The following is a 27192-nucleotide window of genomic DNA, read 5'->3' as shown; positions in this document are numbered from 1 at the left end:
ATGCTTAAGAGCTGACGACTTCTCTCGACCTAGAACTACATTTACCAAGCTGCTGGGACTAATGTGGAAAATCAGAATGTCAGTGTATTCATTGATAACAAGAAATGTAATTGTTAAGCAGACTGGAATATTCTCATCAGCATGACAAGCACATTCTTTTTCTGAGGGCCCACGCACGTGAAAAGTCAAATTGCACAAAGAAGGTTGGTTGGTGAACAACTGATCATTCACCACTATTGACTGAGCGCCTGTTAGACATCAGCATTGTGTGCTAGGCACCAGGTGAAGAATAGTAAATAAGAGGGTTGGGGCTCCGTGTTTATGGGTCCTTACGTGCAGGAAGAAGGCAGGCCCTGAACAGATCATCAGACTTGTAGGGAGATAAAGACAGCATACCTACGTCTCTGCTTCCTCTTTGAGTTAACAGTACAGGGACCTTTGAAAAAGGCAATACACTAGAGTCAGCCAACAATGATTCATGGGCCAAATCCAATCCACTGGCCTTTTTGTAGAGTCTGCAGGCTAACAATAGTTTTTCTATTTTTTAATGGATGAAAAAAATCACAAGAGTGATATTTTAACACTTGAAAATTATATGAAATTCAGTCTTCACTGTTCATGTACAAAGCTTTGTTGGAACACAGCTCCGTGTTTCAATACTTGTTCTGCATGTTATCTACAACTGCTTTTGTGCCACCATGGCACAGTTGACTAGATGCAAGGGAAACTACATGACCTGCTAAGCTGAAAATATTTACTATCTGCCCCTTTAGAGAAAAAGTTTGTCAGCCCTTGTTCTATCTACAGCAGTGCTGCCCAATGGAACTTTCTGCAATGATGGAAATGTTCTGTGCTGTCCATTACAGTAGCCAGTCACTAGTTACATGTAGCTATTGAGCCCTTGGACATGTGACTAGTGTGACTAAGAAAAGAAAATTTTAATTAATTTAAATTTAATGAGCTGCATGTGGCCAATGGCTACCATATTGGATAGCTCAGCTCTAGGAAGAAGCAGAAAGGGTATCTGGATTGGGAGACACCCGGCATAGTGGAGGATAGGGTCACCACACTGAACACAGAAGGATTAAGTGAAAGTTTATAAATAGAAGCCCTGCCCTCGAGCTTCTTTCTCAACACGGATTCTAGAATGCTGGCAGGGAGGATCATACTGTCCTAGAAATAAACTAGAAGAGCTTCTGTGGTGAATCTGACTAGCTAAGAGGAAAAACCTAAAGATACTGACACTGGGGGCTCCTTAATGGATGGTCACACCTACACTCACAGTTAGTAAGCCTTCCTCACATGCACAGAGCTTACAATAAGCTTTGATCTATGCCCAACACTTCGACATGAGTAGATAGCCAAGGATCACCATACATTTGAGGAAAACCTATAATAAGAAAGGCATCCGATACCATAGTGAGTTGATAGGGTTCCCCCCAAATTCATGTCCACCTGGAACCTCAGAATATGACCTAATTTGGAAATAGGGCCTTTGCAGTGTTAAGTTATGGATGCTGAGATAAAATCATCCTGAATTTAGGGTTGGTCCTAAGTCCAATGAGTGGTGTCCTTATAAGAAGAGGTGAGGACACAGAGAGGCCCGCAGAAAAGAAGGCAATGTGAAGACAGAGGCAGAGATTGGAGTGATGTGTCTATAAGCCAAGAAGCCCCAAGGATTGCCAGCAAGCTACAGAAGCTAAGAGACAGACATGGGATGGTTTCTTCCCCAGAGCCTCCTGGAGGAACCAACCTGCCAATACCTTGATTTTGGACTTCTGTTCTCCAGAACTGTGAGAAAATAAATGTTTAAGACACCAGGTTTGTGGTAATTTGTTACAGCAGCCTTAGGAAACGAATGTACGTACTTAGACAAAGCTCTGCAGGAAAATAAAAATTATTAAATTATGAGGTCCCTGCATGTGGATGAGAAAAAAACAATATTTTCACTAGCTTCAACTCAAATTTAGTTTTTCCCTCAATTATGAACATAAACAACAAACTCTAGTGGTACTGGTAATTCCCCTGACTTTATCACCAGTAGAAATCAAAGATATATTTCTATCACATTGCTGCTGTAGCAGTTATCTAAAAATATCATTTATGCTCATCATGACTTTGAAATTACAGCAGTTATTAGAACCCTGCTAAATCTTGCAATAAAGAAGCCCATATGTTACTATATGACAGCTTTGTTTTGTAAATGTTTGGAGAACTGTATTTCAGTATCGACAGTTTCCTTTGTAATCCTATGTATGGAATTTTATTCATTTAAAAACATTAGGCTGAGAAGAAGTTCACAGGCTTCACCAGGCTCCGGAGGGGTCCCTGGCACAAGAAGGGTTAAGCACCGCTGCATTAGGGAATGCAGATAATAATTATTACTTACTGTTTATGTGTGAGATGTGAAACCTCATAATTCTAAGAGGTAGGTATTATTATTATCTTAACAGATTTCATTAGTATTTTAAAAGGTTTATTCTGTCATTGCAATGGGATATTCGGAGGGAGGAGAGGCGAATGGATGTGCACAGTCAGTCCTCCTGACCCCAAAATTCAGCTTTCTTTTATAAAAGTAGTACATGCACAACCAAAACAATTTAGAGACGTATAAAGAGGACAGCAAATATCACCCCAAATCTCACTACCTATTTGGTGAATGTCGTTCTAGACAGCACTCGATGCATGTACACATAAATAAATATACGTACACAAAAATTTGTATAAACATAAATATATATATATTTAAGTATTTGTTAACAAAACAGGGCTGAGTTACACCGCACTATTATTATTATTTTATTTTATTTTGTAGTAATCAATGCATCATGGTAGTCTTCCATAGCGATGATACGGGTTATTGCGAGTAATTACTGTCACCCCACAGGTAAGGAAACCAAGATTCGGATCATCAAAGCCTTGTCCACGATGACACATGGCGTCCTCCCAGAACTACTTAATCCTCAATGGCCTCATCTCTGTAAGGGGGCAGGACCAGGTGTATCTACCTGAAAGCCCGTAGCCTTTATAGCTGCAAGTCTTAGCGATTCGGGGGAATTCTAGCTCAGGTACAGGCGGCCCGTATGCTAAGTCCCATCAGAGATCCACCGCTGGCGGATAAACCACAACTGGCCTGTCACACCCACAGGCAGGGATCCGGCGCGTCCTGCGCTACCGCTTTATTTCCGGCCTGGTTCCTTCCAGGAGCGGATGGCAGAACGAGCCAATTCTTCCCATTAACCCCACTGCGGCAACTCACCACTAGGTGGCTCCGTGGGGACCGTGTGCCGCAGCCACTGGGGGACCGAGAGCAATTAGCAGGAGCCTTGACTCTCCATCCTGTCGGGCTTCCAGGAACCGGAGGAAGATGTGAGAAGCCATGTGCAGGTTCCAGGGAAGGTGGACCCCCTGAGGCCAGACCCAGGGTTTATTTAAATCAGCGGGCTCCCAAAGCTTGAACTGGCCGCATAAAAATCACCTAAGGAGCCTGCTGGGCGCCGTAATGCCGAGGTTTCTCTCCCAGACCTACACATTAGAATTACCAACACCCCGGAGCTTTTAAAAATCCAGCGCCCAGGCCTCACCCCAGCCTCATTACAGCAGACTCTTTGGGGGTGGGGCTCCCACATGAGGATTTTTTAATGCACTGCCAAGGTTGAGAACCACTGATTTGGGTCATTTTGCTTCCAACTCTGAGCTTCATTTTCACCATTTAGAAAACGAGGGAATTGAGCTAATGATAACTAACATGTGCTGGACACCTACGATGTACAGTTTATACATAGCGTCTTGTTTGAGGCACACAAAAGCCCTCCTTTTATAGATGAGAAAATTGAGAGGTCCAGAGAAGTTAAGCGACTTGCCCAAGGTGACAGAGTATTAGGCAGAGATGGGATTTAACACCAGGACTGTTTGACTCTTTTTTCACAAGCCCCTCACAGTTTGTGTTCGACTTCTAGCCTAAAGGTTGGCTGTTTGGACCCACCCAGCGGTGTCGTGGAAGAAAGGCCTGGCAATCTGCTTCCGTAAAGATTACAGCCCAAAAAAACCCTATGAAGCAGTTCTACTCTGTAACACATGGGGCCACCATGACTTGGAAGTGACTTGACGCAATGGGTTTGGTTTTTGGTTTTGGAGCTTTTCACACAATCCTCTAAGGGCCTTTCCATCTTTAAAGGGCCTATTTTCCTGGTTCCTTGCTTTCTCTGTAGAACACAGTGAGGATGAGGGAGGGGTGTGGACAACTCTAAGCCCATCCTCCCAACCTCTAACCCAGCTCCTCATATGCTGCCTTTAACACTGACCCATCCCCTGTCTCACCTTCTGCGATAGACACTGGTAGTTACTTAACCAATATCTATTCTTCCCTTCTTCCTTAGTAACACAGTCCCACTTTTGTTTGAGTGACAATGTCCCCAGTTAGAAGTATCTCCCTGTACTCTCTTGTAAGTAGGAATCTAGATGGGGCTTCCTGGGGAGCTGCTGTCTTCCTCAGACAAAAGAAAGAACTATTTTCCTCTTTCTCTTTCCCTTTTATTCCTGCCTGGAATGTAGGCAAGATGCCTGGATGTGTAGCAGCCGTCTTGTGGCTATGAGGGCATATGAGTCCCTTGCTCCTTAATGATTTCTCTGGGCCTTTCTGTCAGCCTGAACTGCCTACCTCTGGACTTCTTGTTACATGAAAGAAGGATTTATTTGGTCAGGTTTCTGTTACATGCAACTCATTGCAATTCTAACTGATAAGTCCTTCAAGAAGAGCCTCTCCTCTGTCCTATAGCCCTGATATGTGGTGCTAATAGGCACCTGTGATGACCCAAAAATAGGTCTGGGGGAGGAGGGATTGGCCTCGGCTGTGAATCTCAACATGCTGAGCCATCACCTGGTCTGTCCATGCTCTGAACAAGTGTATTGCTAATCACCACTCTCCTTGGCCAGCCAGAGCCCAGGAGGCTGCATTTCTGTGCTCTCAGGGAAGTTCAAATATAGCTCAGGCTCCTCCACTGCTTTTGCTGAGTGTGCAGCACCTGCAGGTCTGGCAGCTCCACTGCAAGATGGAGAAGTTTCTTCTGGGAGGTTAGGATCTGAAGAAGGGCTAGAAAGCAGGGATGTTGGCAAAACCTGGCTCGAGAAAACAAGATCTTCAGTCCTGCCACCTGTAAGGTGGGTGTTATACCTTCTAGTTAGTAGATGATGAAACTTGTTTGGGTTCAAACTGGGTGTCTTAGTTATCTGGTGCTTCTATAATAAAAATACCACAAGTCATGGCTTTAACAAACAGAAGTTTATTCTATCACAGTTTAGGAGGTTAGAAGTCTGAATTCAGGGCACCTGCTCCAGAGGAGGCTTTCTCTGTAGGCTCTGGGGGATGGTCCTTGCCATCAGTCTTCCCTTGGGTGAGTCTAGGGGTTTCTCAGCAAGGGGTCCTGGGTCCAAAGGATGTGCTTCCTTCCTGGTTCTTCATTCTGGGTGGTGGGAGTTCCCTCTGGCTCCCTGCTAGCTTCTCTCTTTTATATCTCAAAAGACATTGACTCAAGATACAACCTAATCTTGTTGATTCAGTCCTGCCTTATTAACATAACTGCCTCAATTCTGCCTTATTTACATCATAGAAGTAGGATTTACAACGCGTATGAAAATCACATCAGATGACAGAATGGTGGACAGTAACATAACACTGGGAATCATGGCCTAGCCAAGTTGACACACATTCTTTGGGGGACACAATTCAATCTATAACACTGGGGCTCAGAGGGTGAAGTGACTGTATGTTAATCAAGTTATTTGGTTGTGTGCAACAGAAGTGGACTCTGGATAACTGGAGAAAAAAGAATTTCCTGGAAGAATATGGGATGACTCACAGAATTACTGGCAAGGCAATCAACTTGGACACAAAGGGAACCATAGATCCAGAAGGTGTGGGTAGCAGAGGCAAGCATCAAATGGCACAGCTTGGATCATGAGCCCATTCCTCAGTTGAGGGAGGGCAGGATGCCTTGACTGACAGTCCTACTAGACTCTATTCAGTGGAGGAAGAGTGGTTTCCCCAAAGCAACCTGAGAGTCCTAACACCAGAAGAATGGGGAGAGGGTGCGGGGTGTTGAAAACAAAAATATCCACTGTAGATAGTATAGAATTGGTCAAGGACAGGGATTTTGAAGTCAAACTTAGTTAAAATCTTAGCTCTGCCCTTTGCTGTGTGTCTGTTGTGGATTAAATTGTACCCCCCCAAAGAGATATGTTCAGGTCCCAATCCCTGGCACCCATGGTTATGACCTTCTTTGGAAATAGGGTCTTTGAAGATGTTACGATCTAAGTTAACATGAGGTCATACCAGAGTAGGATGGGTCCTATTCCAATCTAAGTGCTGTCCTTATAAGAGAGAAGAGACACAGAGAGACACACAGGGGGAAGACAGCCATGGGAAGATGCATCTACAATCCAAGAAAAGCCAAGAAACTCTTGGGGCTACCAGAAACTGGAAGAGACAAGGAAGGATCTTCCCCTGGAGCAGAGAGAGAGCGCATGTCCCTGCCAACAGGCTGGATTCAGACTCTTTCTCCAGAACTGTGAGGCAATACATTTCTGTTCTCATAAGCCACCCAGTTTGTGGTATTTTGTTGTGGCAGCCCTAGGAAACGGATACAGCATCCTTGGTCAAGTCCACAAACCTCTTTAAGTCTGTTTCCTCATCTGTGTGTGATGAGAAGGAGACATTTGTAAGCCCACTGGAGTGTAAGCTCTATGAGGACAGGGATTGTTTTTTTCTTCTTTATTTCCCCCCCACTGTGGTATCTCAACACCTAGAGCAGTGCATGGCATGTAGTTGATGTTCAATAAGTATTTATTGAATGAATGAACTTTACATTTGCCCCAGAATGCTTCTTTCAAACTATTTTGTTTGAAAATATAATGCGATAAGTGCTTGGAGTGGAAAGTGAGCACCCCTCCCACTGCACTGACTCACCCGGGGAGGGAGGGGAAGGAGTGGGAGGATTTAGGCAGACACAGTGATAGATAAGACAGCACATACTGCTGACTCTTCGCCTGATAACACAACACCAGCTCACTGACCTGCTTACTCACATGCACAGTCACTCTGCCCTGGTGCTCACAAGCAAGGCTTTTGAGCTGAAAACAGCAATCTCACGTTGAATGCAGCATGGGTTTGTTCCAGCAATCTTCATGACTTCCTGGCCTAGTGCTGGCATGTTAAACTCTGCTCATAGGTTTGATGTGTTAAGAAGTCTGAAGCCAGCGCGTCCCTACACTTCACAGTGAACCATGACACATGGAGTGGCAAGTAGAATAAATTACAGCCCTGAGGAATGTGTGCATTATTTTAAAAAATGCACTCTGCAGGACTTCACCAGCAGAGTGAATGTATTTCAATTCTCTCAGTCATGTTTTCATCTGCTGGTCTTGATGAGATGAAAGTCTAAATTGTTTCATTCCCCAGGGCCAGTGTAGAAATACAAAGTATAAAGGAAAGAGATAACCTTTGAAGAAATTGAGATTTTGGTACTCATAACTCTGGTAGTGTAGTGGTTAAGTGCTACGGCTGCTAACCAACAGGTTGGCAGTTCACATCCGCCAGGTGCTCCTTGGAAACTCTATGGGGCAGTTCTGCTCTGTCCTATAAGGTTGCTATGAGTCAGAATCGACTCCACGGCGGTGGGTTTAATCTTTAGCCTCTACAATTACCAGCACCTTTGCCATGTTCATCATCACCTTCACAAGCACCGCCACTACCATGCCCCCAATTACCATTGCCACCACCATTCTACCAGTACTATTACCACCACCCACCAGTTGCTCCTTGGAAACCCTATGGGAGAGTTCTACTCTGTCCTATAGGGTCACTATGAGTTGGAATTGACTCAACGGCAATGGGTTTTTTGGTTTTGATCACTATCACCATTTTACCATGACTATTACCAACACTACCACCAGTATCACCTCCATCATCATGGCACCAAGCACTATCATTACTGCCACCATTTTGTCCCTGCTATTATCACCACCATTTTACCATGACTGTTACCAAAACTACCACCAGTACCACTTCCACCATCATGGCACCAGTTACCATCACCACCACCACCATTTTGTCTACTACTCTTATCACCGCCATTTTACCATGACTGTTACCAACACAAGAAGCCGTGGCGGCCCAGTGGTTAAAGCACTCAGCTGCTAACTGAAAGGTCTGTGGTTAGAGCCCACCAGGTACTCCACAGGAGAAAGATGTGGCAATCTACTTCCATAAAGATTTATAGCCTTGGAAACCCTGTGGGGCAGTTCTACTCTGTCCGATAGGGTCATTGTGAGTCGGAATTGACTCGACGCCAGTCGGTTTGGTTTTTTGGTTTATTACCAACACCACCACCAGTACCACCTCCACATCCTGTCACTAATTACCATCACAACCACCACCATTTTGCCACTACTATTAACTAACACCTCCACTGATTCCATCATCACCACCACCAGTCCAGCCAATGCCAATGTTGCCGTCAACACCAGTACTAGCACCACTACCACTACGTTTACCACTTCTAACATCTGCATCATTTTCTCAGTGAAAATTGCCATCAGCATTATTATCACTACAAAATAAATGCTGCTGGGGCCCATCCAGATGCCCTTTACTAGGCTGGTGTACTCATCCCCCAGCTGCTGTGAGAGTTGGTTATTCATGGCTCACTGCTGCCCCCTTCTTCTGAGAACTCCCCTCAGCCAATGGAGCTTCCTTGCTGGGAAACGCCTGAGAGGTTACACCCTTCTCCTGAAGGGACCCTGCACCCAGTGGCTGACTAACTGGGGTGTACAAATGCCACGCCCCTTTGCCTCAAGGTTGGACAACTCTGTGGGAGTTTTCATGCTCCAGCGCTGCCTGTGGGATCAGGCGGAGGCTAGACTTTAGCTGAACTCACATTTTTGCCACACTTTCTCCAGTGTCCTATTCTGTGTCCCTCATTCCCCTAACAGGTTTCACCTTAGACGTCCCTCAGGAAGTCACTTGTGCAAGAATTCCACCTCAGGTTTTGTTTCAAGAGAACCCAGCCTAAGACACCCTACCACCACTTTAATCACTACTCCAGTAGACGTGTTTTTGAATGCTTTCCCTGCCCATGTCCATTTCCCCGAGAAACTTCACCTGGACAGGCGGTGGTGTGCTGGGGTTAGCCCGAGGGCCAATTGTGCTCATTCTTTCCAAGTCTGTGTTCAGTGACATCACATTGATACCTTGAAATCGCCATGGTGGGAGTTATTTACACCATGGAAACTGGTAAAGTTTTTTTTTTTTTTTGCTTGTTTGTTTTGGAGAAGTGGTTGTTAATTATTCACCTGTACACCATCGAATTCCTACCCTTTGACCACAACTTAAGAGGCCGAGGTAGACTCCTACCCTTAGTGGGACTTACCCATAGGCTGCCAGTCACATATGAATTATGTGGCCTGGTGAGAAAAAATGGCTGAGGCTAACAGATATCTCATTAAGTTGGAATTGGAAAATCAATAAATCGTGGCCAGTTGGCAAGGAGAGTTGAATAATGATAATAATCACAGCTACCATTTATTGAATATTAAGCTAAATTTGTGCTCTGCTAAGCATCTTGCATGCATTATCTTGTATAATTTTTATAACATCCCTTGTAGAAAATTATCATCCCCATTTACCAGAGGTTGAGTCCTTGCTCCGCCATCGACAGGCTGTGTGGCTTTGGACAAGGACTCAACCTCTGGGTTTTCTGACTCCAGCACCTGTGTTCGTAACCACTCACAAAGCAGATTTGGTGGCCAAGACAGGCAAAAGCCACTAGCACAGTGATGTTATGATGTAACAGAAACTAGAGTAAATATAATGTGCTTGTAGGGATACTTTGGTTTCAGGCTGCAGAAACCAAACCTGAACTAGCTTCAGCAAGAAAGAGTTCTGCATTGGTTTATAGTCATCCTCAGGAGGGGCGAAAGGAGAGCTGAACTTAGGGGGGGCTGGAAGAGAGCGCTGGAATCGAAGCCCAAGCACCAGTTCTCGCTCTCCTTTCCTCTCTTTCTTCTGTCCTTCTCTTCCTTTCTTTCTCTTTGCACCTGGCGTTCTGCCAAGAAGGGACTAGGGATCACTGTCTGAACTACATCTCACTACCTCTGCCCAATCTAGAGAGTAGTCGTCCTAATCATCCAAAGGGTAGTGAAATCCTGAACCTGGGAATTCATGCCAGGTGACTCTGTGATCAATGAAGAGACAGAGTACGAAGAACATGAAAAATCATATGGATAGTAGTCGCCAAAGCTCATCATCTTCCCCTGTGGGTGGAATTCCTGTTCTCTCCTCACTGTTCTTCCCGGGGAGCGGGTGGTGTGAAGTGGAGGGCACATAGCATAGGTTGAATGTCACAGAGATCTGGATTCAAACCCTAGCTTCCCTGTGCCTACCCAGTACATTGCCAGATAGACATTTCATGGCTACCTGGCAGTGTGGCTTGGGAAAGTCACTTTACTTCTCTGAATCTCAATTGTCCCATCTATAAAATGGGATGATCACAATACTTAGTTAGCAGAGTTGTGAAGGTTAAACAATTGAGGTGAAGCACCTGAACCTAAGTGGTACTTAGTCAGTGCTGGTTTAGACACTCACTTGCCCTTCCAGCAGAACCAGCTCTTTTCTGTTACACCGTTTCTAACGAGGCTGGTAAGATAGCCCCCACTCTTTTCCAGGACTATAGGCTTAAGGGAAATACACTACGTTTAAAATATCTGGATGAGGCCCCAATTCTTTGCTCTGCTAACTACATAAATCCCAAAGTCATCTCCATCTTTCTCTGCCACGCTGGCTAGCCTCCAGAACAATTAAACATTGATGTTGTAGCTATTCTTATCTCGTCCCTCTTCCAGCCAAGCTTGGACATCAGCTCTCTCTTTCAAATGAAAAATTTAACCCTCACATTTGTGGAGCTCTTTGGTTAATGCGGAACTTGCAGGTTCACTGTTCCCACATACTTATTATAGAGAATTAAAGCAATATGGAAAAGTACAAAGAAGAAGGTAAAAAAGTCAAGTGATCAAGGTTAACATCACCAGTGATAACTTATTTCGATATCTTGTACCCCCTAATATAATGTGGTGAGAAGAACACATCGCTTCTGTGGTACAGTCCCCAAAATTCATAACCTCAGTCTAATCATGAGAAAACATCAGACAAATCCAAATTGAGACAAATTCTACAAAATATCTTACCGTTACTCTTTGAAAGGAGTTCCTGGGAAGTGTAAAGAGTTAATGTGTTTGACAGATAACCAAAAGATTAAAGGTTCAAGTCTGCCCAGAGATGCCTTGGAAGAAAGGTCTGGCAATCTTCTGAAAAACAAAAACAAAAAACAGCCATTGAAAACCATGTGGAGCGCAGTTCTACTCTGACACACATGGCATTGCCATGGGTCAGAATCGACTTGACGGCAACTGGTACTCTTTGAAATTGTCAAGGTTATGAAAGACAGAGAAAGTGTCACAGGCCAGAGGAAACTAAGGAAACACGGCATCTAAATGTAATGTGGTATCCTGGATTGGAAACTGCAAGAGAAAAAGGACACCAGCAGAAAAACTGGGGAAATCGGAAGTCTCTAGTGTAGTTAATAGTATTGCATCAATGTTGATTTCTTAATTTTGATAAATGCACCATGATTATATAAGATCTTAACACTCGAAGAATCTGGGTGAAGGGTAAATGGGAACCCTCCATACTAGCTTGGAAATTATCCTGTAAATCTACAATAATTTCCAAATTACAAGTTTAAAAACAAACAGAAGAGAGTGAAATCAGCACACTTCAAATTAGATGAGCATCATTCCAAACATCTCTCAGTGCATGTGAACAGACAGGTAATCAGAAATAATTTTAGAAAAATTGTTTCATGCTATAATATGCTTCTAAGTTTTGAAAGGTGTTTCCTTCATTTTACTTTGGATTTACAGAATTTAAAAAACAAAAGTAAAGACTAAAGAATTTCTGAACTTTAGAGAGCTATTTCTCTACCAAAAGAGATATTAGCTCCTCAAAGATCCCTCTAGAAAACATCAAGATGATGCAGTCATCATTGTTTTTAACTACATATTTCAATTTTAGATGGTGATTACCTGCAATGAAACGTTGGCACCGTTACATCTTTTTTCCCTTTTATCCCCAAACCTCCTGTTATGTATTAGTTATATTATTATTTTTATATTGTCAGATGGAACAACTAAAGATTGCTACAACCATGAATTATAAAAAACTTGAGTAGACAGTGGCTTAAATAAACAAGTAGTGAAGAGTTAGGCAGTTGCTGTCACTGGTTCAGTACCTTAAGGATGTCAGGGTTGAATTATGTGCAGTTCTCCTGGGCTTTTCCTCATGGTTGCAAAACAGCTGCTGCAGCTCCAGTCACCATGTCCTTGTTCCACACAGGAAGAAAGAGAAAATTACTATACAGAAAGGAAAGCTTTTCACAAATCCCCAGTGTATATTTCATGGGTCAGAACTGTGTTATATGTGGCCTCTAGCTGCAAAAGAGGCTAGGAAATGTGTGTTTTTGACTAGGCACATTTGATGTCCCCAATAAAATGGGCATTTCTTAGTAAGCAAGCTGGGAAGAACTGCTAATTCACACAGTTATTTTTCTTAGTTTCCTATTTAAACATTTAATATTTACCAGTAATCTTATATATCAAAGCTTCTTTGCATCTAAATTCTATATTTGGATTCACCTCTTGGTTGGCAAGATTTCATCGCCAGGGGTGAGCTAAGCTGGGTTCTCAGGAATTGACCACAGTAACCTGCCTTGTAACTTCCTTAATTTCTCCACTGCCCTGGAATCAGACTCCAAATAGAAAGAAAAAGCCAAGGTGGCCCAAACCTGGCTCTCTTTTACCCAGGTAGAAGCTGTCTCTTTAAAAGAGAGAGGAAGCAGAAAAGGCTTCTGATTGAAAGCAGGAGTGCTTGGTGTGCTCCCCAGAGGCCTGATGTCATCACCAGTAAGCAACAAGGCATCAGACTGGCAACAGAACAATGAGTTGTTGCTGTGACCAGAATCGCTCCCTGCTGTGCTTGCCTGCAAGATTTTAAAGTTGGAAGAATTTGTCTGAAGGGCGTTGCTTCCAGCCGTTCCTGGGCTCTAAGGTGCCTTATGGCCTCTCTCTGAGCTTTGCCTTCCAAGCAGGGCTGGGCCCTGGGCTTCTCTCCTCCATCCTTCCTATCCCTGCAGCCTGGCATCTTGCCTGCAAAATCAGCGTTGGGTGGGTGTGAAGACTGCAGAACCTATGTGTTTCCAGGCCACAACTACAACCCATGCAGCCCTATGGCTGTCCTTTCTTTTTGTTTGTTTGTTTTTCTCCAAATAATTAACTTGACTTTTTTTTTTCCTTCTTCTAATTAAACCAAAACAAAACCCCAAACCCATTGCCATTGAGTTGATTCTGATACACAGCGACCCTATAGGACAGAGTAGAATTGCCCCATAGGGTTTCCAAAGGAGAGCCTGGTGGATTCAAACTGCTGACCTTTTGGTTAGCAGCCTTCTAATTTTGGTTAGCAACCTTCTAACTGAAAAGGTAATATACCATTGTAAAAAAAAAAAATGGTAGAGGGGAGGAGGAAACATGGAAAAGAATAAAGAACAAAATTAAAATTAAAAAGAAGAAAATTAAAATTATACTTAGCAATAATCACTGTTAACATTTTTCTGTTCTTTTCTTCCAGGACGTTTTCTATGTAGGCATGCACTTTTTCCTTTTTAGTGACATATAACGTATACGAACTTCTATGGAACACACGGCCATAGCGCATCTCTCAGTTTGTCGTACTGTGGTGGCTCACATGTTGCTGTGATGCTCGAAGCTATGCCACTGAAATTTCAAATACCAGCAGGGTCATCCATGATGGGCAGGCTTCAGCAGAGCTTCCAAACTATGACAGACTAGGAAGAAGAACCTGGTGGTCTACTTCTGAAAAACCGGCCAGTGAAAACCTTGTGAATAGCAGTGGAACATTGTCTGATATAGCGCTGGAAGATGAGCCCCCCAGGCTGGAAGGCTCTCAAAACTGCCTCCTCAAAGTGAGTTGATCTTAGTGACATGGATGGAGTCAAGCTTTTGGGGCCTTCATTTGCTGGTGTGGCACAACTCAAAATGAGAAGAAATAGCTGTAAACATTCATTAATAATCAGAACATGGAATGTACGAAGTATGAACCTAGGAAAATTGAAAATCGCTAAAAATGAAATGGAATGCATAGGGATCGATATCCTAGGCATTAATGAGGTGAAATGGACTGATATTGGCCGTTTTAAATCAGACAATCATATGGCGTACTATGCCGGGAATGACAAATTGAAGAGGAATGGCATTGCATTCATAGTCAAAAAGAACATTTCAAGATCTATGCTGAAGTACAACATTGTCAGTGATAGGATAATACCCATACACTTACAAGGATGCTCAGCTAATATGACTATTATTCAAATTTATGCAACGACTGCTAATGCCAAAGATGAGGAAATTGAAGTTTTTTTTTTTTTTTTACCAAATTCTGCAGTCTGGAATTGATTGAAATGCATTGATAACTACTGGTGATTGGAATGTGAAAGGTGGAAACAAAGAAGAAGGATCAGTAGTTGGAAAATATGGTCTTGATGATAGAAACGATGCAGGAGATTACATGGTAGAATTTTGCAAAACAAACAACTTATTCATAGCAAATATCTCTTTTTTTCAACAACATAAATGGCAACTATACATGTGGACCTCTCTGGGTGGAAAACACAGGAATCAAACCAACTACATCTGTGGAAAGAGGTGATGGAAAAGCTCAATATCATCAGTCAGAATAAGGCCAGGGGCCGACTGAGGAATAGACCATCAGTTGCTCGTATGCAAGTTTAAATTAAAGCTGAAGAAAATTAAAACAGACCACCACAACAAAAATACAACCTTGAGTATATCCCACCTGAATTTGAAGACCATCTCAAGAATAGATTTGACACATTGAACACTAACGACCAAAGACCAGATGAGTTGTGGGATGACATCAAGGACATCATACATGAAGAATTCAAAAGATCTTTTAAAAAGACAGGCAAGAAAGAAAAGACCAAAATGGATGTCAGAAGAGATTCTGAAACTTGCTTTCAAATATAGAGCAGCTGAAATGAAAGGATGACATAAAAGAGCTGACCAGAAGATTTCAAAGGGCAGCTAGCAAATTCAAAGAAAGTATTATAATGAAATGCGCAAAGACCTGGAGTTGGAAAACCAAAAAGGAAAGAACACGCTCGGCATTTGTCAAGCTGAAAAAACTGAAGAAAAGAAATTCAAGCCTTGAGTTGCAATTTTGAAGAATTCTATGGGCAAAATATTGAATGACCCAGGAAACATCAAAAGAAGATGGAAGGAATACACAGTCACTGTACCAAAAAGAATTGGTCGACATTCAACCATTTCAGGAGGTAACATATGATCAAGAACTGATGGTACTGAAGGAAGAAGTCCAAGGTGCACTTAAGGCATTGGCAAAAAACAAGGCTCCAGGAATTGACGAAATACCAACTGAGATGTTTCAATAAACGGATGCAACTCCGGAGGCACTCATCTATGCCAAGAAATTTGGAAGACAGCTACCTGGCCAACCGACTGGAAGAGATCCATATTTGTGCCCACTCCAAAGAAAGGTGATCCCACAGAATGCAGAAATTATCATCAGTGTCATTAATAACACATGCAAGTAAAATTTTGCTAAAGATTATTCAAAAATGAGTGCAGCAGTACATCGACAGGGAACTGCCAGAAATTCAAGCTGGATTCAGATGCGAATGTGGAACAAGGAATATCATTGCTGATGTCAGGTGGATCTTGGCTGAAAGCAGAGAATACCAGAAAGATATTTACCTGTGTTTTATTGACTATGCAAAGGCATTTGACTGTGTAGGTCATAGCAAATTACGGATAACATTGCAAAGAATGGGAATTCCAGAACACTTAATTGTGCTCATGTGGAACCTGTACATAGACCGAAACACAGTTGTTCGAACTGTAGTTTAAAATCAGGAAAGCTGTGTGTCAGAGTTGTATCCTTTCACCATGCTTATTCAATCTATAGGTTGAGTAAATAGAAGCTGGACTATATGAAGAACACAGCATTAGAACTGATGGAAGACTCATTAACAACCTGCTATACAGAGATGACACAACTTTGTTTGCTGAAAGCGATGAGGATTTAAAGCACTTACTGAAGAAGATCAAAGACCGCAGCCTTCAGTATGGATTACACCTTAACATAAAGAAAACAAAAATCCTCACAACTGTACTAATAAACAACATCATGATAAATGGAGAAAAGATTGAAGTTGTCAAGGATTTCGTTTTGCTTGGAACCACAATCAACCACATGGAAGCAGCAGTCAAGAAATCAAAGGACACGTTGCGTTGCACAAATCTGCTACAAAAGACTTCTTATAAAGTGTTAAAAAGCAAAGAAGTCACTTTGAAGGCTAAGGTGTGACTGGCTCAAGCCATGATATTTTCAATCGCTTCATATGCATGTGTAAGCTGGGCAATGAATAAGGAAGACTGAAGAAGAATCAATGCCTTTGAATTGTGATGTTGATGAAGAATATTAAATATACCATGGACTTCCAGAAGAACAAACAAGTCTGTCTTCGAAGACATACAGCCAGAGTGCTCCTTGGAAGCGGGGATGTTGGGACTTTGTCTTACACATTTAGAACATGTTATCTGGAGGGAGCAGTCCCTGAAGAAGACATGCTTGGAAAGAAAGGGTCAGTGAAATAGAGGAAGACCTTCAATGAGATGGATTGACACGGTGGCTGCAACAATGGGCTCAAGCATAACAATGGTTATGAGGATGGCATAGGACCAGGCAATGTTTCATCCTGTTGTACTTAGGGTTGCTACAAGTCGGCACCTAACAACAACAACATACACTGATGTAAGCATAACCCAGACCAAGATATAGCACATTTCCAGCACCCCACTAGACTTTCAACAACTCCCCTCCGACCCTTATCACCATACATTAGTTTTTCCTATTTTTGAATTTCGTATAAATGGCATACATACATTTAAAAAATTAAAAATGGGATGTGGTTGTTTTACATCATGTTTTTGTCACTTAACATATCGTAAATATTTCCCCATGCCATTATTCTTTCCAAACTGATTTTTAGTGCCCCAAGCCACAGTATTTTCAATTGCGTCATATGCATGTGAAAGCTGGACAATGAATAAGGAAGAACGAAGAAGAATTGACACCTTTGAATTGTGGTGTTGGCAAACAATATTGAATATACCATGGACTGCCAGAAGAATGAACAAATCTGTCTTAGAGGAAGTACAGCCAGAATGCTCCTTAGAAGCAAGGATGGCAAGAGAGTGTCTTATATACTTTGTACATGTTGACAGGAGGGATCAGTCCCTGGAGAAGGACATCATGCTTGGCAAAGTACAGGGTCAGCAGAAAAGAGGAAGACCCTCAACAAGGTGGACTGACAGTGGCTGCAACAATGAGCTCAAGCATAACAACGATTGTAAGGATGGCACAGGACTGGGCTGTGTTTCGTTCTGGTGTGCGTAGGGTCGCTATGAGTCTGAACCGACTCGACGGCACCTAACAACAGCGATAGCAGATAATATTGTATCACGTCGTTCTGCATGATTTACTTATCTGCTCCTCAATTGTTGCACATTCAGATTATTTCTGAATTTTTATCGAAAAGTGCTACGTAGAGCCTCTCTTTACACACAGTTTTTGCAGAGGATGGTATAACGAAGTGGTTCAAAGCATGAGTTTGGAGCTGACGAGATGATGGTTTGATTCCCAGCCTGTCACTTACTAGCTGCATGAATGTAGGCAACTTACAACACCTCTTTGGGCCTCAGTTCTCCCGTCAATAAATGGATATGATAATACCTATCTCATCATATGTCACTGTCAGGGCTAAGTGAGTTGTGTATAAGGCGTTTAGCATATCGCCTGGCACAGAGTGAACACCCAGTAAATGTTAAATTCATCCCTGTGTTCACTTCTAATTATTTCCTTGGGAAAAATTCCTAGAAGTAGACTTGCTGGATCAAAGAGAGTATGTGTCTTTAGGGTTTTTGATACAGTCTGCCAAATTGCCCTCCAGAAAATCTGTGCCAATTCACAGAACTACCAGCTGTGCTTAAGCGTGCCCTTTCACTATACTCTCTAACTACTATCATCATGAAAAAGCAAAGGGAGGAAGAAAGAATAAGAAGAAAGAACAATAACAAAAATACTTTGCCAATCAGATAGGAAAAACAGGTCCCCTTATTGCTGTTTTACAGGAGCTCTGGCAGCACAATGGTTGAACGCTTTGCTACTAACCTAAAGATTGGCAGTTCAAACCCATCCAGTGGGTCCATGAGAGAAAGACCTAGCAATCTGCTTCTGTAAAGATTACAGCTAAGACGGTACCCAACAACAATGACCGTGTTTTGGTTTCTAATGAGGTTGAATATTTTCTTTTTTCATATTGGCCTTTTTTAATTCTTTTGTCATTTGATAATTTGCCTGCTCAGGCCTTGGGCTATTTTTTCTGTTGAGTCATGTACTAAGCAATAATCACTGACATTGGGATAACTGGACCACTGCCTGATTCAAGAAGCGCTCTTCCATCCTACATGGCCCACAGTTCCTATGATAGGGTTTTGGCCTTGGTGCCTATTCCCAAGTTCCCTGGTTCCTAGAGGTTTGCACTTCTGCTTCTCTCTTGCCAGGCCTCCTTGCTATCTGACTATCCCTTTCGCCCAGTCTTTGCCAATTTGAAATGTGTAGGTCCCCAGAGCAAACTGATAATTCAACGTCTCATTTTACCTGTAAATACTTGTTCAACATTTGTTTAGAAGAGAGGCTGCGTGATACATGAAGGAAGAACTGAGAAGGACCCCTTGTGGCAACACTTAGCATCACTATTATAAGCAACTCAGCTCTGACCCCAAACTTGCATAACCAGCTTAATGGAATTAAAGATTTGCAGTTAAGCAGACTGTAAAGGATTGAATTGTGTCCCCCCAAAAATATGTGTCAACTTGGTTAGGCCATGTGTGGTTGTCCTCCATTTTGTGATTTTCCCATGTGTTATAAATCATAATCTCTACCTGTGGTTAAAAGGATTATGGCGGAATTGTAACACTACCCTTACTCAGGTCACCTCCCTGATTCAATGTAAAGCAAGTTTCCCTGGGGTGTAGCCTGCACCACCTTTTATCACTCAATAGATTAAAGGAAAAGGAAGCAAGAAGAGAATTGGGGACCTCATACCACCAAGAAAGAAGTACCAGGAGCAGAGCATGTCTTTTAGACCTGGGGCTTCTGCACAGAGAAGCTCCTAGTCCAGGGGAAGATTGACGAGAAAGACCTTCCTGTGTGTAGGCTTCCTGGTGGAGTGGGGTGCCTCTGGGCACTTATTGGTGGAGCTACTGAGCTTTGGAACACTTGCCCCAGTAGGGCAGATGCAGGCGTGAGGCCCAAGGAGCTGAGAGGCCAAGAAACCAGGAAACAGCTGAAGAGACAAGGAACACAAGAAGCTGAGCTGCCTCAGTCTCAAACTGTATAGCCATGACCTCAGGGTCTTAAAGGGTGGAACCATGGCCTCTGGTGTTTCTAAGGGTGGAGTTGCCACTCAGAAGGACTGGGAGAATTGTGCCCCTAAAGCCGAGGGAGCAGAGTTGCTGTCCTGCTGGGCCTGGGAGATGAAGCTAAAGCCCAGGGCCAAGGGGCCTCCACCAGAAACCAGAGAGTATGGCCAATACCTAGAGGCTGGAGGGCAGGGTTATTGTGTACACAGTCTCAGAGAACAGAGGATTATTTTCAAATCTTTGAGGGCTAATGTAATGTGTTCTGCTGACTTGCTTGGAGCCCGTTACTCTTCCTTTCCCTCCAGTTTCTCCCATTTGTAATGGGAATGTCTAGCTTGTGCCTGTTCTGTCATTGTACCTTTGGAAGCAGATAACTTGTATTCTAGATTTCACAGATGAGGAAGAATTTTTGGATTTTCGACTTGGAGTTAAGACTTTTGCTATGATCTGATGGGATGAATATGGTTTGCATGTTGCAAGGCATGAATTTTGGGGGGCCAAAGGGTGGAGTGTAATGGATTGAATTGTGTCCACCCAAAATATCTGTCAACTTGGTTAAGCCATTTGTGGTTGTGCTCCATTTTGTGATTTTCCCATGTGTTATAAATCATAATCTCTACCTGTGGTTAAAAGGATTAGGGTGGGATTATAACACCACCCTTACACAGGTCACCTCCCTGATTCAGTGTAAAGGGAGTTTCCCTGGGGTGGGGCCTGCACCACCTTTTATCACTCAAGAGATAAAAGGAAAGGGAAACAAGCAGAGAGTTGGGGACCTCATAGCACCAAGAAAGCAGCACCAGGAGCAGAGCACATCCTTTGGACCCAAGGTCCCTGCTCCTGAGAAGCTCCCTTACCATGGGAAGACTGATGACAAAGACCTTCCTCCAGAGCCTATAGAGAGTGAAAGCCTTCCCCTGGAGCCGACGCCCTGAATTTGGACTTGTAACCTACCAGACTGTGAGAAAATAAGTTTTTCTTTGTTAAAGCCATCCACTTGTGGTATTTCTGTTATGGCAGCGCTAGATGACTAAGACACAGCCCTATCCTAGCTTACTAGTTCCCACTACCCCTCCCAATATCCCAAACAGTTTTTAAACTATAACCTTCAAATATGTATAGCGATATCCTTGAGAAGATTTCAGATCAATATACTTTTCTCCATCTCCTTTCATTTCTAAAGCTGCTTTAGAGTCCCAGATTTGCTTTAGCACCTTCTATAGATTGGCTTTCTGGGAAACTGCCCATCTACCTAGTGCCTCACTGGTTCTTCCTGGTCTTTGTAAGGGCCTGGATTTCTGAGATCTTTGGGGGTCATCTCTTGCTAAAGAGATGAATAGGAGGCAGGGTTATAGGAGAAGTGCGTATAAAACCTGGTTGTCCTGCAAGAGAATACCATTCCTACCTGTTAAATTGGAGAAACCGGTTTTTCATCTACAGTAGTGATATAAAATTTTCATCTTAAATAAATATATCTAAAGAAGAAGTAAGTCAATTTAAGGAACAGTAACAAAAATAATGATAATCCACCACGCATCTGTCAGTTTGTCATACTGTGGTAGCCTGCATGTTGTTATGATGCTGGAAGCTATGCCACCGGTATTTCAAATACCAGGAGGGTTACCGGTAGTGGACAGGTTTCAGCAGAACTTCCAGACTAAGACAGATTATGAAGAAAGGCCTGGCAATCTACTTTCAAAAGTTAGTCAAGGAAAACACTATGGATCACAACAGAATATTGTTCAATATGGTGCTGGAAGATGAGCTCCCTGGTTTAGAAGTCATTACACAATAGCTGCAACGATAGACGCAAACATGCCAATGCTCGTGAAGATGGTGCAGGACCGTGCAAAGTTTCATTATGTTGCACATAGAGTTGCCATGAGTCAGAGCCAACTTTACGGCAACTAACAAAGACAACAACAAAATAATAATACTTGCGGCATATGAATATTGCACAAATCAAGGCCTTTATCATCTTCCCACTTCTCTCCACCACTACCACTCCGACTTCCTGTAACCACCTTCCCCTTCATTCATGCACACCAACTACACTGGCCTCCTTAGCATTTGTCTAGTACAACAGGCACGCTCTCAGTTCAGGGTTTTTGCACTCACTGTCCCCTCGGCCTGTAACTCTCTTTCTCCAGATGGCTGCATGAATCACTCCTTCAGGTCTTTCCTGAAATGTCACCTTTTCATGATGCCTTCCCTGACCAGCCTGCATAACGTTGTAAACCCCTCTCTGGACATTCCCAATTCCCCTTCTCTGCTTTATATTTTTTCCACAGCACTTAACACCATCTAATACAGTATATGTTTTATTTATTAATCTTCTTTGTTATCTGTCCCTCCCCACTAGAATATCAGCTTCATGAGGGCAGACACTTTTGTCTCTCTGAGCATTGTTTTGTGCACTCCCTAAAACACAGCACAGTGCCTAGCACAAAGTAGGTGGTCAATAAATAATTATTATTCAAGGGCTGTATAAAGCATGAGTAGGTCAGCCTGGTTAAGAGGTTCAAGGCCAAAGAGATAGCTATCTTTGTTTCAGTCCTCTCCCATATTTTCCCCTTTGATCCAAGGTTTGTACCTACATTCCTTCCTCCTGCTTTCCCCTTTCATCCATGAATCAGAAACAAAGACAGCTGCCATTTACATCTGCACTTGGAGGTAGTTCAGAAATGCTCTGCCTAACTGGAGTTATTTGATTTCAAGGAACAAAACAAGGAGTGGATTTTATTGAAGGGATGCAATGAAACATCAAAGAGGTCATGAGCAGGAAATATAGTCAGTGTGTCTATTAGGACACTTTTGGTGACAAACAAAAAAACTAAAAAAATCCAAAGCAAAATGTAGTAAACAATAAAAAACATGTATATGCTGCTTTTTTTTTTATATATACTACTATACTAAGATGTTAAGTAGGACAGCTCCAGGGTTGGTTAATTCTGTGTCTCGGTGACGTAATTAAGGATCTGGATTCCTTCTTTTTGCCTGCTCTACCACCCAGTGTTTCAGCTTTGTCCTCATTTAATTTCCATTGTGGTTGCAATAAGTGTGAGTCCAGCAATGGAAAAGGTAATGTTTCTCTCTGTGTGTTTATTTTTCAAGAGTAAAGGGACTTTTCCAAGTAGTTTCCTGTCCCGCCCCCGCTCAACCAATTTCGCTTAAATGGCATAAGTCAGTGGCTTCCATGGTGCTGCAAATATTCTATATTTGTATGGTGTTTCCACAAGTATATTCATGAGTTAGTCATTTGAGGACATTTATTTGATTTTTATATTTCCATTATTGCTTGAATTTTTTACAGCAAGTATTTTAAATTTTTACATTCATAAAAAAACTACTCTTTTTGAACACTTACTATTTTGTATGAGCTTACTTATTTATAGCATGCCTTATTCCAGAAAGCACTTAACATGACATTTAAAATTTGTGTTAAAATATGTATTTGTTTTATATATATAACAACATATTTGCTATTTCAACTACTTTTATGTGCCCAATTCAGCGACATTAACTACATTCTGCAACTGTTATCACTATCTACTTCCAAACTAAAAACTATTAAGTTCAAAATCCACCTCACCTCAATCATCCTATAGACTGCTTTCTCTTGCTTAGGGCTGAAAAATCTCACCATCACATCTTGGAGCAGGGCATCTGGGACCTGAAGGTCTGGCTGCCCTTTCTTATTTTGGGACAGGTCTCTAGTTTCCCAAAGTCTCATGGAAAAAGCCCCATTGCACTCCAGTCTGTGTGAATGGGATCCAATAAAATAGAAAGAGACAAACAAAAGAAAAAAATTGCTGAAACAAAAAGGTAGTTTTTTCTGAAAAGACAAAAAACTGATCAAGTAAAAAAGAGAGAAGCCCCAATTTATCAATATCAGGAATGAAGAAGGGGACACCATTACAGATCCTACAGACATTAAAAGGCAAATAAGGGAATATTATGAACAATTGTATGCCAATAAATTCGACAATTTAGATGAAACGGACAAATTCCTTGAAAGACACATATTACCAAAACAAACACAAAAAGAAATAGGAAATCTGAAATCAAACACATGCTCATTGAAAGACCTCACCAAAAGAGTAAAAAGATTACCTACAGACTGGGAAAAAGTTTTTGGCTATGACAATTCCTATCAGCACCTGATCTCTAAAATCTGCATGATACTGCAAAAACTCAACAATAAAAAGACAACCCAATTAAAAAATGGGCAAAGGATATGAACAGGCTTCACCAAAGAAGACATTTAAGTGGCTAACAGATACGTGAGGAAATGTTCACAATCATTAGCCACTAGAGAAATGCAAATCAAAACTACAATGAGATACCATTTTACTCCAACAAGGCTGGCATTAATCCAAAAAACACAAAGTAATAAATGTTGGAGAGGTTGTGGAGAGACTGGAAAACTTATACACTGCTGGTGGGAATGTAAAATGGTATAAACACTTTGGAAATTGATTTGACATTACCTTAAAAAGCTAGAAATAGAACTACCATACGATCCAGCAATCCCACTTCTTGGTATATATCCTAGAGAAATAAGAGCCTTCACATGAACAGATATGTGCATACCCACGTTCATTGCAGCACTGTTTACAATAGCAAAAACATGGAAGCAACCAAGGTGCCCATCGATGGAGGAATGCATAAATAAATTATGGTATATTCACACAATGGAACACTACGCAATGAGTAAGAACAAGGATGAATCCATGAAATATTTCCATAACAGGGAGAAATCTGGAAGGCATTATGCTGAGTGAAATTAGTCAGTTGCAAAAGGACAAATATTATATGAGACCACTATTTTAAGAACTCAAGAAAAAATTTAAACACAGAAGAGACTATTCTGTGATGGTTATGAGGGGAGGGAGGGAGGGAGAGGGGTATTCACTAGTTAGATAGCAGACAAGAACTATTTCAGGTGAAGAGAAAGACAACACACAATACAGAAGAGGTCATCACAACTGGACTAAACCAAAAGCAAAGAAGTTTCCTGAATACAACCAAATGCTTCAAAGGCCAGAGTAGCAGGGACAGAGGTCTGGAGACCATGGTTTCAGGGGACATCTAGGTCAACTGGCATAACAAAATGTGTTATGACAATGTTTTGCATCCCACTTTGGTGAGTGGCATCTGGGGTCTTCGACATTAGCAAGTAGCCATCTAAGATGCATCAATTGGTCTCAACCCACTTGGAGCAAAGGAGAATAGAGAACATCAAAGAAATAAAATAAAGATGAGCCCAAGAGACAGAAAGGGCCACATAAACCAGAGACTGCATTGGCCTGAAACCAGAAGAATTAGACGATGTCTGGCTACCACTGATGACTGCCCTGACAGGGAACACAACAGCGAATCCCTGATGAAGCAGGAGAGCAGTGGGATGCAGATCTCAAATTCCTGTAAAAAGACCAAACTTAATGATCTGACTGAGACTAGAGGGACCCCAGAAGTCATGGTCCCTGGACCCTTTTTTAGCCCAAGACTGGAACCATTCCCAAAGCCAACTCTTCAGACAGGGATTGGACTGGACAATAAGACAGAAAATGGTACTGGTGAGAAGTGAGCATCTTGGCTCAAGCAGACATAGGAGACTATGTGGGCAACTCCCGTCTGGAGGAAAGATGAGAAGGCAGAGAGGGACGGGAGCTGGTTGAATGGACATGGGGAGTATGGAGTGGAAAGGAGGAGTGTGCTGTCTCATTAGAGGGAGAGCAGATAGGAGTATACAGCATGGTGTATGTAAGTTCTAATATGCGAAAGTGACTTGATTTGTAAACTTTCACTTAAAGCACAATAAAAAAAGAAAGAAAGAAAGAAAATCTGAATAGCTTTATATCTACTAAATAAATTGAATTTGTAATTGAGAACATTCTATAGAGAAAACACCAAGTCTAGGTAGCTATGCTACTGAATTCTACCAAATATTTAAGAAAGAAAGAATATCAACCCTACAGAAATGTTTTCAGAAAATACAGGAAACGGAAACACTTGCCAACTCATTCTATGAAGACAATATTACTCTGATCCCAACTGAGTAGAATCTTGCTCCTGCTATGCCTCATCCCCTTTTTTAATCAGTAGTGATTGCTAGAAGGCTGAAGTGACATCATGGATCAGAAAGCAGTTTGGAAACTGCCCCTTTTGTAAAGACGGCAAAACTATCCCAAGGGGACATAAATGTTAAAGAAGGGTACACAGCACAGCAGGAGGAGAGAGCCCATTAGCTTAGTATCGGGATGGGATGTGTACATGGGCGTGGGGATAGAGAGAGGTTGAAGGACTATCCAGCTTCTTCTCAAGTGCAGACAATTCCACATAGAGGTGAAATTAGAGTCTATGCACAAAGCATAATTTATTTGGTGCCTAAATCTGTCTTTATGCACATCTCTCCTGCATCTTAAGGGCTTGTCTAGTGCCTGGAGGGAAGGCATTACTCTTGGAAAAGATACTGCAAATGAGGCCCAAATGAATTCCAAGAAACCCCTGTCCAAAAATCTTTCCAATCCAATCTTAAAAGCTTGCAAGTGGCCATCCATGGCACGAGAATTGGTCTCTACTCACCTGGAGCAACAAAGGAAGGGGAGTCAGGAATAGGAGGAGAAAATGGAATATGTGGCTAATTGCCTCTGTGAACAACTGCCATTTTGCCATGAGACTGGAAGAACTGAATGGTGCCTGGCTACCATTACTGAACATTTTGATCAAGGATTCTATAGAAGAATCCTGATCAAAAGGGGGAAAGATGCAGAATAGAATTTCAAATTGTTATGGAATCCAGACTTCCTGGAGCCATGGAGGCTGGATGAACTCCTGAAACTATTACCCTGAGATAATCTTTAAACCTTAAACCAAAAATATCCCCTGAAGTCTTCTTAAAACCAAATAATAGTTTAGCTTAGTGGGCAAATAATGTCTGGATTCTTTGAATATTGAATGACACAGAAAGTATCAAAAGACGATGGAAGGAATACATAGAGTCACTGTACCAAAAAGAATTGGTCAATGTTAAATCATTTCGGGAGGTAGCATATGATCAAATACCGATAGTATTGAAGGAAGAAGTCCAGGCAGCATTGACGGCATTGGCAAAAAACAAGGCTCCAGGAATTGATGAAATACCCACTGAGACGTTTCAACAAACGGATGCAATGTTGGAGGCACTCACTTGTCTATGCTAAGAAATTTGGAAGACAGCTACCTGGCCAACCAACCGGAAAAGATCCACATTTGTGCCCATTTTAAAGAAAGATGATCTAACGGAATGTGGAAATTATCAAACAATATCATTAATATCACAAGCAATAAAATTTTCCTGAAGATCATTCAAAAGCGATTGCAGCAGTACATTGACAGGGGACTGCCAGAAATTCAAGCCGGATTCAGAAGAGAACGTGGAATGAGGGATATCATTGCTGATGTCACATGGATCCTACTGAAAGCAGAGAATACCAGTGTTTACCTGTGTTTTATTGACTATGTAAAGGCATTTGACTCTGTGGATCACAGCAAATAACA

This window comes from Loxodonta africana, chromosome 24, assembly GCF_030014295.1.
Source record: "Loxodonta africana isolate mLoxAfr1 chromosome 24, mLoxAfr1.hap2, whole genome shotgun sequence".
Taxonomy (NCBI): Eukaryota; Metazoa; Chordata; class Mammalia; order Proboscidea; family Elephantidae; genus Loxodonta; species Loxodonta africana.
This window is presented reverse-complemented; position numbering follows the sequence as displayed.